The sequence below is a fragment of the Sander lucioperca genome, chromosome 20 (genome assembly GCF_008315115.2).
Source record: "Sander lucioperca isolate FBNREF2018 chromosome 20, SLUC_FBN_1.2, whole genome shotgun sequence".
Classification (NCBI taxonomy): Eukaryota; Metazoa; Chordata; class Actinopteri; order Perciformes; family Percidae; genus Sander; species Sander lucioperca.
This window is the reverse complement of record NC_050192.1, coordinates 18,680,561-18,695,119: the sequence shown is the minus strand read 5'-3', so window position 1 is coordinate 18,695,119 and position 14,559 is coordinate 18,680,561.

Genomic DNA, 14,559 nt, shown 5'->3' with positions numbered 1-14,559 from the left:
TTAAGCCAAGAGAGGGGGGCTCTAAATCAGGAAGACCGTGAGTTTGCAGTGTGTTTAGCGATTGTTGCCGTAATTCTAAGCCAATAAAGTGTGTTCAGTCTGGTGGAGAGGACGGCAAGGTAGTGTTATTTTTAGCGGTTCCTACCATAGCTAATTCTAAGCCAAGGAAGTGTGTCTGTCTGTTGGGTGGAGAGGACAGCGAGGTTGTTGTGTTTTTAGCGGTTCCTACCGTAATTCTAAGCCAAAAAAGTGTGTCTGTCAGTTGGGTACAGAGCTCCTTGTGAGCACGGGCTTTTATGACTGTCAATTAGGTTGACCAGACGTCCCCGGTTTCGGTGACCTGTCCCCGGCTGGAGCTGTCCCCGGAAATGTCCCCGGTTTTCACTGTGACTGACAGACCCAAAATTGGAATGAAAGAAAGAAAACATTGACCAAATGTATAGTCGCGTACCCTACATGCGCAGTATGATGTAGCAGCGGAGGCGATTCTAGGATCAGACCTTTACGGGGGCTCAGCCCCTAATGAGAATGTGACACAAATATAGCGCATGCAAAAGTTTTAATCTGCGCCATGAAATTACCAACTTCTTCCCAACCGCACTCCTGCTCTCCCTCTGACAGATAGATAGTCTGGCACAACCACCTCAACCAGAATCTAAGCTTTCCGATGATATTAGCACCAGTTGCTGTGACAAATGTTTTGCAAGAAAATGAACATTGAACTTACATGAAATGTTATCATATTTGCATTCTGCATAAATCTCTGCACCCCCATTACTCTCTGTGAAATATCTCACAAACTCTTCACTCAACACATGCATCGGTACAACAAGCGGTTCCCGGGGAATCCGGTTTTGAAATTGCAAAAAAAATTATACATGGTCTCCAACTTTGGGCCAAAATTATAATGTATTCTCATTTAAACTATTTATGTCAGCACAGACATTTTTGTAAATTGCTTAGCTAGTGCATTCCACCATAATGGTGATTATATTGCCAGATTCCAGACAATCCCACTTACTTATTTGAATATATATTTCTACTGGTATGCTTCCTAGTGACATTAATGCAAAAATATGAAGAAAAAACTATTCCACCTGTGTGTGCTTGGTTAAAATTCTGAAGTGCAAAATAGTTCAGGCTACAGCACAAATATTTCCATCCATAGATAAGAATAATCAAGTCTAACCTCTGGATTTCTTTTCAAGGTGCACCAGATTGATGCATTTAAATGTTAAAATAGACAACATTTTCTTACAGGGGAGCATGCCCATGGATCCCCCTAGGGGGGCTTGTGCCCCAGTGCAGCTCTAGGTCTAGTGACACCCCTGGGGCAGTGTCCCCGTTTTAAGTTTTACAAAGATGAAAACATAACCTGTTTCGGAAGTATTTACGCTTCTGAGCTGAAAATGTCCCAAGATTTTGTCTCAGAAATCTGATCACCTTACTGTCAATATAGCCAGCATCTAACGTTAGCTACTCTGCTGTACTGTGAAGTAATGTCTGGCTATGTGAGACAAGCGTCTAGCAACATTGTTGTGGATGCAGCGGTCTCAGCATGGCAACCCCAGTGAACTTTGAGTCTGGGGAGGAAGGGTCAGGGGAGATGACGCTCTCCAGTATTTTGAATTTGTACTGCAGTAACTATTTTAAACACTAGCTGTCAGTATTACATATTGCACCTTTAAACAAGTGAGTGATTTCCCGAAGAGGACGGCTTAGATATTAAAAAAGTTAGAAGGGTTGCATCAGATGTGCTCACAGCCGAGGATATTATCTATTGAATTTAAAGCTTATAAAGATATGGTCGCTTTTGGCCATTTGGGGGCAGAATAACCTCAAAACAAAGTTAAAATACACAGCTATGACCAGGGACGGACTGGACGTGAAAAATGACTTGGCCCTGGACTTTTTGAATCAGACGAGCCCACTAAACCCCCCCCTCCCAATAATAGTCTGGCAATGTGAGACTATTATGTTGTGGACAGATGAGAGCAGCCGTTGTTAGCAGGTCGTTGTTACTTTGATCTCAATCAGAGAGTGAGATGGAAGAAAGAGTGAAAGAGGAATTTATATGAATTAAGAGTTATGAACAGAAGGAGGGCAGAGAAACAGACACAGCAAGACAGAAATACAGAAAAGGAGGAGGCCAAAGGAAATGACAAGGTGAAAATAAAACGGCTGGATAAACAAGAGTTTAAATCAGAAGTGACAGCTCAACTTCTACACTGTCACCTCAGTTTGCAACACTGTAAGTGTGTGTGTGTGTGTGTGTGTGTGTGTGTGTGTTTTCAAGTCTGTCAGGAAAAAACACACTGATCAGATCTGTCAGAGTGAGAGTTCACCTCCCTGCCTCCTCGGTCAGACCTCCTTCACTCTGATGTTTTATTTCCCTCTTTAATAAATGAGGTATGCTACAGTATGCAGCCTGGTAACAGCCTACTTAAAATGACATAACGTAACAAGCAAACAGACTGTACATTTAAGATATATTCAGTTCTATTATTTATATCACCATTGCCTGAGTCTTGAATTATCTGAAAACATTTACTGATTGTGGTAAGGGTCCCAAAAGGACTTTCCCCCCAACCATTTTGAAAGCATAAGCTGCAAAACAATGAAGCAAATGTCAACAGGTCTTCCAAATTGAAACATCAAAATTTGTTGTTTGACTTCCAGAACAACTTAGAGAGCATGTCCACTGTGGCGTTTTTTGACGGGAGGGATCGCCTGATGGGCTCACCACTAGTAGTTATCAATTTCTTTTCAATGGTCACTGACAAGAAAAGAAAACAGGCTACATCCTCCTATAACCGCGATGGCTGCATCTGATTGGACGAACACTCGTTGGCTGTCTTCTCCTGGATTTTAAGACTTTTGACTAATGTGGCGGCTCGTTTGGAAAACTTATTTTACATAAATAGTTCAACAAAATGTGTTTCTGAAAATATTATGCAAGAAGTAAGCTGCAGTTGCTAAATCTGACTTCATTTTAGAGCAACAACGGTCAGTTTAAAAGATTTTCATGAGTTTTCAAGAGGCGGAGAGTCGATCTGGATGCCCCTGATTTGCATAAAGTAGCCTGGATTCAACCCAAGCCCTAGTCAGTTCCATGGTAAAGTTCAACGTTGCTTGAGTGTTCTTTCCAACAACCATTTCTTTATTATTTGCAAGTTTTCAAAGCTGGTTGACTGATGTTTCTGTAAGTGCCACTTAGAAACAAATTTTGGCCTTGTCCTCATGCAGAATCTTTATTGAAAGATAATACAAGTTTGACTTTATAAAGATCGTTTTTAACCTGTTTTTCAACCTGTTCTGTGTGGTTTCAACAAGAAATGTATTCAATTAATTTACTATAGCTATATTAATGGAACAATACCACATCCACCATTCTAAATATACAATCTCTAAACCCTAGTTCTCATTTCTAATTAATGAAATCAAACAGTACATTGATGCAATTTATTTTCCAAATAATACAATGATTAATATGCACTTTCTCCCTGGTTTATGTTATGACTTGTTTCTCTGAATAAAGTTGAAACTAAAGTTCCTGCTTGAAGGCGGGTTGTGTCACTCTTCCCACTCACTCTTCTACTGCACTTTGGTTGATTTTGTTGTGTAGTGTGTGTAGGAGTGTTTCATTACTCTTTAACAAAAGCTAAATCATCCGTGTGTTGTTAATTTGTGCCGTACGCAGGTGTGAACTGATTATCAGAGATGTGTGGTCTGCTCGGCGGCTATTAAAGCAGTTGTAACATTTAAAGCGTCTTATTCAAAGTGTTTTCCTCCTCCTCCTTTGGCTTTTGTGTCTTCAGTGAATACGAAGCAGCTGTTATCTGAACGGGCTGAAGATAATTGGTGGACAAGTGAAGTTTCGCCTGGAGAGCGGAAGCGGCATTTAAATGTGTTTTGCCATTAAAGAAACATTCACATGAATTCTTCTTATTATACCATCAGGATGAGTGCAGAAATAAAAATCTGACCCAACCCTGAAATTTAATTGAATTTAATTCTGCAGTTTCTTTTTGTTTGCACTGAAAACATGACAGAATAAATGTAATTCCACCTTAAACCAAACTGCCTCATTTGTATTTCACCATAACTCAGGTCGTTAAATTGCATCCACATTTCCTTCACTTGCTTCCCTTCCTTGCGTCTTAGTCCGTCCCAACGAGGAAGCACGGGAGAGACGCAAGTAAATTAAATTATGTGTATCCTCGATCATAGCTCCTCAGAGATCCTTCCTTCATCCTCGCTCCTCGGGGCAGGAAATGTGTTTTTAGAGGGATGAGACGTCCTTTCCTCTCAAGAGTCACAGGAATTTGTCAGCTGTATGGGCGGAGTTAGCAACGGCTTTTCAGCTGCACAGCTTCCAGGAAGGCTGCTCTTGTGTATCCTCAATCATAGCTCCTCGGAGATCCATCGTCAGCTTCTCGGGGCAGGAGTAAGAGCTTTGAGATGGCCTTCACAAAGGAGGGCCATAACAACTTTTGGTTCAAGCGAGGAGCGAGGAGATTCAGCCCTTGGGCCCTATTTTAACGATCTGAAGCACAAGTATCAAACGCGAAACGCAAGTAGCTTTGTGGGCGGATCTCAGGTGCTGTTGCTATTATACCGGCGGGATAAATGAGATTTGCACCCGACGCAAATCTAAAATGGGTTGGTCTGAAGTAGCTAGGTGTGGTTTGGGCGTAACGTGCAATAAACCAATCAGAGTGTCATCTCACATCGTTGCAATGCTAGCAGAGACCGGAAAAAACAGCACGCTGCTTCACACACAAGTAAGTTAAAGAGTGTGTCTGTAGCTTTTAGCAGTGGGCCATAGGCTCATCCAATGTGTAACCTCATTCGGGGATAGACCGTGACTAAACAGACATTTATTTTAGGGCCTTTTTAAACCTAAAAGTCTGAACCCATGTCCATATTTTAGTTATATTTGATCCAGTTAGTTTTGGTTTCACATCGCAACAATGCGACCGCATATAATTTTGGTTCGGATCAAACAGAAAAATTTGGAATATCTGGACCAAACGAGGTAGGTGTGAAAGGACCCTAAATGAAAACCTCCAAGATTATTACTTTAAGTAATTTTCATTTACTTAAGTATTTCCAGTTTATGCTAATTTATATATCAACCCTACTGCATTTTGGAAGCAAATATTGTACTTTTTAATTCCCTACATTTATCTGACAGCATTAGTTACTTTGCAGATTCAGATTATTAATACAAAATATACATCAAATAATAAATGATGTATTATTATGGATTAAGCCACCGACAGTATAAAAAAAGTTAAAATCAGCTTAATCTTTACCAGCTGCAACATCAAAATGATGAACACATTAATGCATCAATATCAATAATTATAATCCAATCATATATATCATTCTGAAAATGGCCATAATGCATTAAGAGTACTTTTACTTTCGGTACTTTAATACTTCTATACTTTAACTTATGTAGGATTTTTGAATGCAGGGTTATTTCTTATGGTAAGAAGATGTTTGTGAACGCACCATGAGTCCTCTCTTTGTAAATGATAATTAGATCAGATTAGAAACATCTGCGCTCAGAGACACACATGTCGACCAGCCTTTTGGTGTGTGTGTGTGTGTTTGTGTTTGTTTTCTCCATCTGCAGCAGCTGTTTTTTTATCTTCAGGCCACTTAAAGATGTTTCTTCTCTCTTTTACATCCTTTACGCCCACACACACACACACACACACACACACACACACACACACACACACACACACACACACACACACACACACACACACACAGTGAGCAGTCTGCCAGGCTGTGATTAAAGAGGAAGGGTGGAGGGGGATAAAAAAAGAAAAGAGAGGAAAAGACTCTCAGATGCTTTGAGCAACATACACAGCTGATATACTGCTCTGTGTGCGTTCGCAGTTATTCAAGCATACTTTTCAGCAACAGCTATATTTAAATAATTCACTTCAGTTGTTTTTCTTATTTCAGACGGACAGACAGAAAGACAGACATGTGTGTCAGGTTGATTGATTTCTCTTGGCTGGAGGGAAAAATTCTCCTCTTCTTCTTTCTCTCTTCTTCCCTTTCTTTCCTCTCCAGTTTTGAGTTTCTTTCCTGGGGCAAAAAAACCGATTTCCCTCTTCTCCTGCTCCTCTTCTTCTTCTTCTTCTTCGCTCTCTACCTTTCAACAGCTTAAGTTTATCGGTGCAGAGAGTACAAACATAAATCAAGACAATGAAAAGAATTTCCATTCTAACCTAGTTTATTTAAAACCAGGCTGTCTGATTGGCTCTAAGGGAGACATTGTGGATCCTTTACACAGTGATCATGTATTCCTGCCCCCATAACAGCCTCACAAAGACTAAAACTAATGGTGCGTTCATGCACTCTGCATTCACTTTTAGTGAAGTCTGAATTTCTCCAGATTACCCAGCGAATGAAGTGATAAAGCCCAGAGGTTACATAAAACAAGTGTGATAACTACAACACATTTACTGGCAAACAGTGAAGCATATCAACACAAGGCTAAATATGTCCATAAAACATCTATTTCCATATGATAATGTGTGTAGATGAGCAGTGGTGGAATGTAACTAACAATTTTGAGATACTTATACTTCCATTTCATCTGAGAGGGAAATATTGTCCTTTTTACTCCACTGCATTTATTTAACACTTTGCTTTAGATTATTACTACAAATATAATCAACATATTCAGTATATATATATATATATATATATATATATATATATACTGAATATGTTGATATTACAGTGTTTTATTATAGATTAAACTACCCAGCAGTATAAAATATTATTAAAATGAGCTCCGCCTTTATCAATTCAGTGTTTGTACTTTTGGTACTTTTTATAACATAACATAGCTTTATTTGTATAGCGCCTTTCATACATCGATTGCAGCTCAAAGCGCTTTACATCCAAAACATTCAACACAACTCTCGCAGGAGCACATTTAAAGCACGCAAACAGTATATTTGCACTGTTGCACTGGTATTTTGCTTATTAGTTGACTGAATAATAATAATAATCACATACATAACATAACATAGCAGGGACAGATACAGCATGACATGAGGAGAGGAGAGGGGAAAAAAAACAACTCCCAGACTATCCTCATAAAGATAAGAACAGTGTGGGAACAGGAAAAAAACACCTCAGCACATAGCACACAAGCAGTACATTTGCACTGCTGAACATAACATAACATAAATGTACAGTTGCACATTTAGCGGCGAAGGCGTGGACTCGGGGGAGGGTAGGTTGGGGAGTTTGGCCTGCTGAGAAACGCACAGCCCGGCAGTCCCACTAGTGTCCCAGTCCGCAGAATGTTATAGCGATAACACAGCACGTTGCTGTGGTGACACAGCACGTTGCCGTGGTGACACCCTTGAACAGTCCAGAGCCGATACGACAATCAGCAGGCAGTGGGGAATACGGGGGAGGAACCAAGAGAGTCTCGCTTGCAGAGCCCCAACAGGGTGACTGTTTGTTCCAAGAGACGGCCTTGGCAAGGCCGTTCAGGATAAGGGAGCCGAAAGATAAAATTTGTTTTGTCTACACGAATGGTTGCTCTAATTTAAACATTCATTCTATTGTCCAACTACACACTGTTCAACTGGTCAATTTTAGTTTCCAAATCCATGACCTTCCTCATGATGGTAACCAAGCCGCGGGTCATCATTACCATGTTGTTTTCCATCACGCGATTAATAGTCCCAGTTTGCAAACTGATCGCTTTTCCGACAGCTTTAGTCAGGCCAGGCAGCTTCCTTGGGCTTTGGACAGCTACCAAAGTCTTTCCAATTCTTCGATAAACCAGAGCGAAGCATCCTCCAATCAGCAACATTCCAGTTATCAGGGTTCCAAATAGGTAGATATCCTCAACGTCCTCCACGGAAAGAGCAGAGAGACACACGACACGCCGTTTCTCCCAGCCGTCCATCGTATACCTCGCAGCAAACGTCCCGTCAGGACATGCTGGCTCACCCGAACCAGTGCTCCTCCTCGAGAATACAGTGACAATTGCGTTGAGAGACCAGTTAATCAATTCCATGATTTTTAGGTATTTGTAGAGCCTTGCAGGGAGAGTCTCTAAAAAGTTAACAGTAGACAACACAAGACAAGATAGCAAGCAGGGTAGGCCTGGGAGGGAGAGGGAGAAAAAGCGACCGCCTTCGCTGAGAGCTGGAAAGAAAAGCTGATACTTTTGGACTCTTAAGGCCTTTTCTCACCTTGGCCATATTTTTAGTATTGTCGCACGTTTAAAAATAAATACAACCTCAATCATGTTTACACAGCGACTTTGAAACCTTCGTACGTCAAAGTTTTTAGAACAGGTTAGATTTTCAGCATTTTTGTGCCGTGCTTCCAATTTGTCTTGCAGAAGGATTTTCATTACTACTGTCACGTCACAATCCACAACCCTGGGGTATCTCCATTGCTCTTGTTAGGCCTTTGTCTAGGAATTACAGAGCTTGGTCGTGCCCATGCATTTGAAAACTAGAAAAGCTAACCGCTGAGCCGCCTGACTGAAAGGTCCCACAGACTGGATGCGTGGCGTGAGCGTGTCCGTTTTTATTTCGGCTCCCATGTTAACAGGTTAGAGCATGCAAACTGCCTGTGTGACATGCACGTCTCAGGCGAGGCCTGAGCCGCACTGAAATCGCGTGCCTGCTAGAAATAGAACCAACGCCTATTTTTCACGCGACACGCAAGCGTGTTGGAAGCGTTTCCAGGCAATATAGAATAGGAAAGTATGTTTAGATGTCATTTTGACACAAATACATATTAATAAATTACATTTTGATGTTTGAAAGTCTCTAGATTTTGACGTAAATGCAGATATAAATGTAAAATAAAAAAAAATTATTATAGATTTTCAAATGTCGCACCTGTCAATACTGTAGCCTATTTTGCTGTCAATACTGCCGACATTGTCTTTGCTGTAATCAAATCAGTATATATTTATGTTTAACATGAAGTATACTACTGCTTGAGTGCAGTTTATCAATGGGAAACAGACAAGTGTACATGTGTACAGACAAGGCTAGCAGCAGCAGCGCCAAGTCAGACACGTTTCTGGTGTGCAAAGACATAGAAAAATCCACGCAGCCGCCACGCAGCTGACACGCAACAGAAACGCCACGCTTACGCCACGCTCACACCACGCATCCAGTCTGTCGCCGGCCTAAGGGTTTGAGTCCTTCCTGGCGTCCTTCGGCTTGGCGTGCCCTTAGCTTCGATGCTGGCTAGCCCGCTCCACTTCACTCATCAGTCGCTGCAGCATCAAACAATGTTCACACTCAGTCGACAGTTCATTAGTTTGACATTCAAAACACGGACATAACGTTAAACACAAACTCCGTGGGGAAACGTCAAGACAAGTCAGAAAACAAACTGCTTCTCAGCAGTCTGAGCTGTTCCAGCGCAACATTCCCTCCCTCTACTACTGCTGCTGCTAACATAAGAATTTGAATGCTTAGCACAAATTATGTATTGGATAAATTCAATACAATTTACTATACAGTGGCTTTACTAAAATGCTCCGCATCACCAATGTTGTAAAGAAAACTGCCGTTTGCAAAATAATGCGACACAAATAATCTGCTGGGATGCAAGAGCATGTCCACGATGGGTGACGTTAGTGATATGAGGACGGATAAGGTTATGTAGGATACATAACTGATAGGCTGGGAAGCAAAACCATACCGCTCAAATAGGTAGTTATCTGGAAATGAAAATGCGTCGGGTCCTCAATATCATCTCCCGATGTAGGCTGTTTAACACCCTGCGAAATAGGCTAATACAGCTTCTTCATCAACAAGATAGTCGACAAAAGGAATGCCATGTTTTGAGAAAAAAAAACGTTTTATAGTCTTAGTCTTATTAGTTGTTTTATGGTAACATGGTTAATAAACCAACCCTGTTTTTTTATACAGTAACAAACTGTACTAAAATGCGCCTGATACAGACTGAATGAATGAATGAGGAAATGAAAGAGGGCTGTGTCAGCAGGCTGGGCTGGTGTCAGAGGGAGGAGACTGAGACAACTCGAGGTTTCTTGAAGAAAACCTGCTCCCGACCAGGTTAGGTTCACAGACTCAGTTACTATAGTAACTGACTCTGAGGTTAAGTTACCTCTCTTTCTGAAACAGAAAACCCAGTTTTTCCCTCATCTCAGGTTTAACAAACTCAGAGTTTTCACTAAACCTGCTTTCTGAAACGGGCCCCAGTTTTATCGCAAACCGCCAATTAGCTTATAACGCTAGTCATTAGGGCAAGGGTAAAGTAAAAAGAAATCGCTATTTCTATACCACTAACAAGGCTCAAAATAGCACCACACTTCCACAATAAGGGTCCCTACATGTAAACCGAAGCATTACAGTACAGGCAGTTTGTTAAAAAGATAGTTTAGAAAGACAGTTCACGTATACAGGCGGGCACCATCTTGAGAAAACAGTCACGACCAGTCGAATCCCGTGCAACCAGTAACCAGTAACATAGCTCAAGCACGGCGTTCGGTTTAAGGAGATTGGTTGGGGTGTTGGATGGGTCAAACAACACAGGACTTTCACTCAGGAGAGCGGGGTTTGTGTCCCGTTCTTGTCCTACGTGTCACTGAAATGCACGTTTTGTAACTCCACCCACGATCTTTTCCTAAACCTAACTGTCTCATTCTTGTGCCGCATGTCAGTTAAATGTACCCAGGGCGTCAAAAAGTGGCGGCAAGAGTCCTGACCCAGTGTGTCTAAGTAGGAAGCTAAAGGAGACTTTTTGCGTCAATAACAAACGCCAAAGGCACCTGACCAAGAGTCGTTTTTTGACGCAATGGGAGTGAGACTGTGTTGGATGGTGCCACACCACAATGCAGTGCACCTTGGCATCACAATGGCATCAACACAGTCAGAGGATATTTTGTTATGTAGACGTCAGCCGTTAAAACAGAAAGAACTGCAGCCACGTTAAAAAAGTTTAAATTGAAATGTCTTTAAAAACAACTTTTCTCTTAGTGTCACTTGACAACATGTAGGAAAATATGATGAAACAAAAATGACACAAAATCACAACACAATCACTTTGTTTTGTATAATTATATTTCTTGTCAGAGCAGCCTGAAAACTTTGTCTCCGATCAATTTCACCTTTGATTCTCTGACCCAGCAGAACACACACACACACACACACACACACACACACACACACACACACACACACACACACACACACACACAGAGAGCACGGTGTGGTTTTGTTGTTGTAAATCACGGCTGTGACAGATTGGTGTTGCCAAGGAGAAAACATAGCAATTTAAACATCACATTCTTACAGGGTGAGTAATGGGAGCGCAGGACGAGTGACAGGAAAAGAACAATAGAGAGAAAGCAGAGAAACAATCACAGAGTTCAACTCACTGTCTGACAAACTGTCTGTCTCTATGTTTATTTTTGAAAGTATTCATCTGAGTATATTTGTCAGCAGTTTGAAAAGATTCAACCTGCTCTCAGACGGCTAAAACTAAAGTTATGTCTCAAATAGGGCTGTCAAACGAGCAATTTTTAATTGCGATTAATTGCTGAATTTCTATAGGTAATTGCGATTAATCGCATGTTTTATCACATGATTAAAATTCTATTATTTTTAGTGCTGTCAAATGATTAAAATATTTAATCGCGATTAATCGCATTAATGTTATAGTCAACTCGCAATTAATCGCACATTTTTATCTATTCTAAATGTCCCTTGATTTCTTATTGTCCCATTATTTTTTCTCATTTTAATGCTCTTATCAACATGGAAAAGTGGATCGGCCTGGCTTTGACGAGGGGGCGGAGAATTCGCATCAGCTGTGTGCTTGGCCATCAAGTGGTATTTCAGACTCAGATAGCTCAGTTCACAACGACAAAACACACAGATCACTTTGGTCTTGCCAATGGAACCATTTGGCAACTTGTAAACTTTAGTAATAAACTTTCCATTCAGAATCTTATTGGCGTCCATTTCGGCGTCTCGCACTCGCCATCCACTCAAAATGTAACGTTAGCCTACTACTCTTTGGCCCGCTCGCAAGCCCAAACAAGTGTGTGCGGCGTGCCTGTTGTTTAGTTTCCGGTCTAGCTAGATCCGGTATGATGTTGTAGTTTTTCTAACGTTACTAGTTGTTGCAACAGCATGTGAAAAAAACTACAAAGTTTGCTAGGCCAAAAAGAACGTTAATCTCGCGATAAAAAAAATGACGCCGTTAAAATGGGTTTGCGTTAACGCTGTTAACGCGTTTAACTGACAGCACTACTTATTTTGCATTTCAGAACATTTTTTAAGTACATATTGAAGGTCAATTCCGGCGCATAACGAACCTAGGGGTTATTAACAGATGTGTACCCACTCTGTCGCTCTCTGGGACATGTTTTCATGCTAATCGAATGAGTTTGGAGCTTGAAAGACGCTAGCGCGGACCGCTAATTAGCTTACAACGCTAGTATTCGGGGCACAGGGAACGTAAAAACAAATCGCTATTTATACCACTAAAAAGGCTCAAAATATCACCACACTTCAACGGTAGCATAATGAGGGTCCCTAAATGTTAACCGAAGCATTGAGAACTTTGTAAGTGTACAGACAGTTTATTGAACGAAGAGCTGCGGGAGCTCCGTGAAAGGGCTACGAGAGAGAGAGCTACTGGTAGTCAATGCTGCAACACAGCCTCGTACTCCGGGAAACTGGTGGTGTACCTGCGGACATTGTGAAGCTATGGCCACCGAACAGGAGTGTCTGTGATGCACGGAGTGGGACCTGTTGGGTCGCGACACCCAAGAGACGCAGTGTTTTGTACAGTCTGAAGATATTCCCTCTCTGATAAACAGGGCTGTACTTGAAACTTTTTTCGGCGACCCAGACTGGAGGGACCAGATGGACAGTTATCCACTGAGTAAGTACACTAGACAAGTTATGCAGAGTGCAATTATTTCAGATATATTGAGCAAATTGCTTTTGATTTTAGTTTGCATCGCCAGCTGTAAGTCATGACTGGTTTTCAAGACGGCGGCGGCATGTAAACATGAACGTGAGTGTCTTTATAATCTATCTTTTCAATAAACTGTCTCTACACTTACAAAGTTCTCAATGCTTCGGTTAACATTTAGGGACCCTCATTATGCTACCGTTGAAGTTTGGTGATATTTTGAGCATTTTTAGTGGTATAAATAGCGATTTGTTTTTACGTTCCCTGTGCCCCGAATACTAGCGTTGTAAGCTAATCAGCGGTCCGCGCTAGCGTCTTTCAAGCTCCAAACTCATTCGATTAGCATGAAAACATGTCCCAGAGAGCGACAGAGTGGGTACACAACTGTTAATAACCCCTAGGTTCGTTTTGCGCTGGAATTGTCCTTTAACAATGGAAAGCAATTATTACCAGTGTATCTTCAATCAAATGAATGCAAAGAAAGTGACTTTATGAACTTGATTTTAAGATTTGTATTTGTTTATTTATTTATTTACTGTAAACAAAAGAAAAATGTGTGAATCTAGTCACACATTTGAATCTAGAGTCAATATAGTGTGCAGTAACTCCTAAATAATTTTGATTAATCACTGACGTCCAGTGATCACCTTGCATCACTTTGCAGCAGTTCCAGTTTGGCTGCTTTCTCCTTGTCGTACAGGCTGTGTATGCGTGAAACTACTGTCCCCCTTGACGGCAATGTATAAGACGGGTCAGAACATGCCAACCGTAGTCTTTAAGACCCGAGTCTTCTTCGATGCTGACAGGTCTGCAGTTAGTTGCCACCCATTTTGCCAGAGCAGGAGTAATTTTTTTGGATTTGGTTTCAAGGCAAGTAGCGCTCTCCAAAATAGTGCTTTGCCTGAGCCTGCTAGCATCAACCTGAGTCACGTTAACTGTACTATGCTTAGCTCGTAGATGGTAGCTCAAGCTTGACGTGCTTCGTGATATTTTAAATCGGCTTTACACAATGTGCATATGGCTGTCGACCCGTCCGGGAGTTTTGGAAAATAAAAAGCGCCATTCAGAATTTCGTTGCTGCTGTCTTTCTCCATCATGCCTGCAGCAGCAGGATGTGTTACGAGGAAGTATGACAAAGTGTGGCAAAGGGTCAAAATAGCAGCCTTTTAGGCACGACATGAAGCTGAGTGAAGTGAAAATAAATTGAATTAATAAATGGCGGCATGCGATTAATGCGATTACAAAAAATGAATGCGTTATGCTCGGCCCTTAATCGCATTGCGATTAACGCGTTAATGCTGACAGCCCTAGTCTCAAACATAGTCGAGCTTAGTTTATGGTAGCCGCTGTGTTCCCGACGCGAGGTGCGCGAGCCATAAAAAGATGTCGCCACATCTGTTGTTTTCAGTGCGAAGGCTCTGCAAGCTGTCACGGCGCATGGTCATGCACCTCGCAATTTCTGTAACTACTCGCCCACTGCCCGCGCTGCGCTTTCAGTTCAACACAGCCGGCTGGGAAAAGCAGGTTCGCCTCTACAAACATCTGTGTGATTCATCATGTACAGACCACAGGGAGTCAAACAGC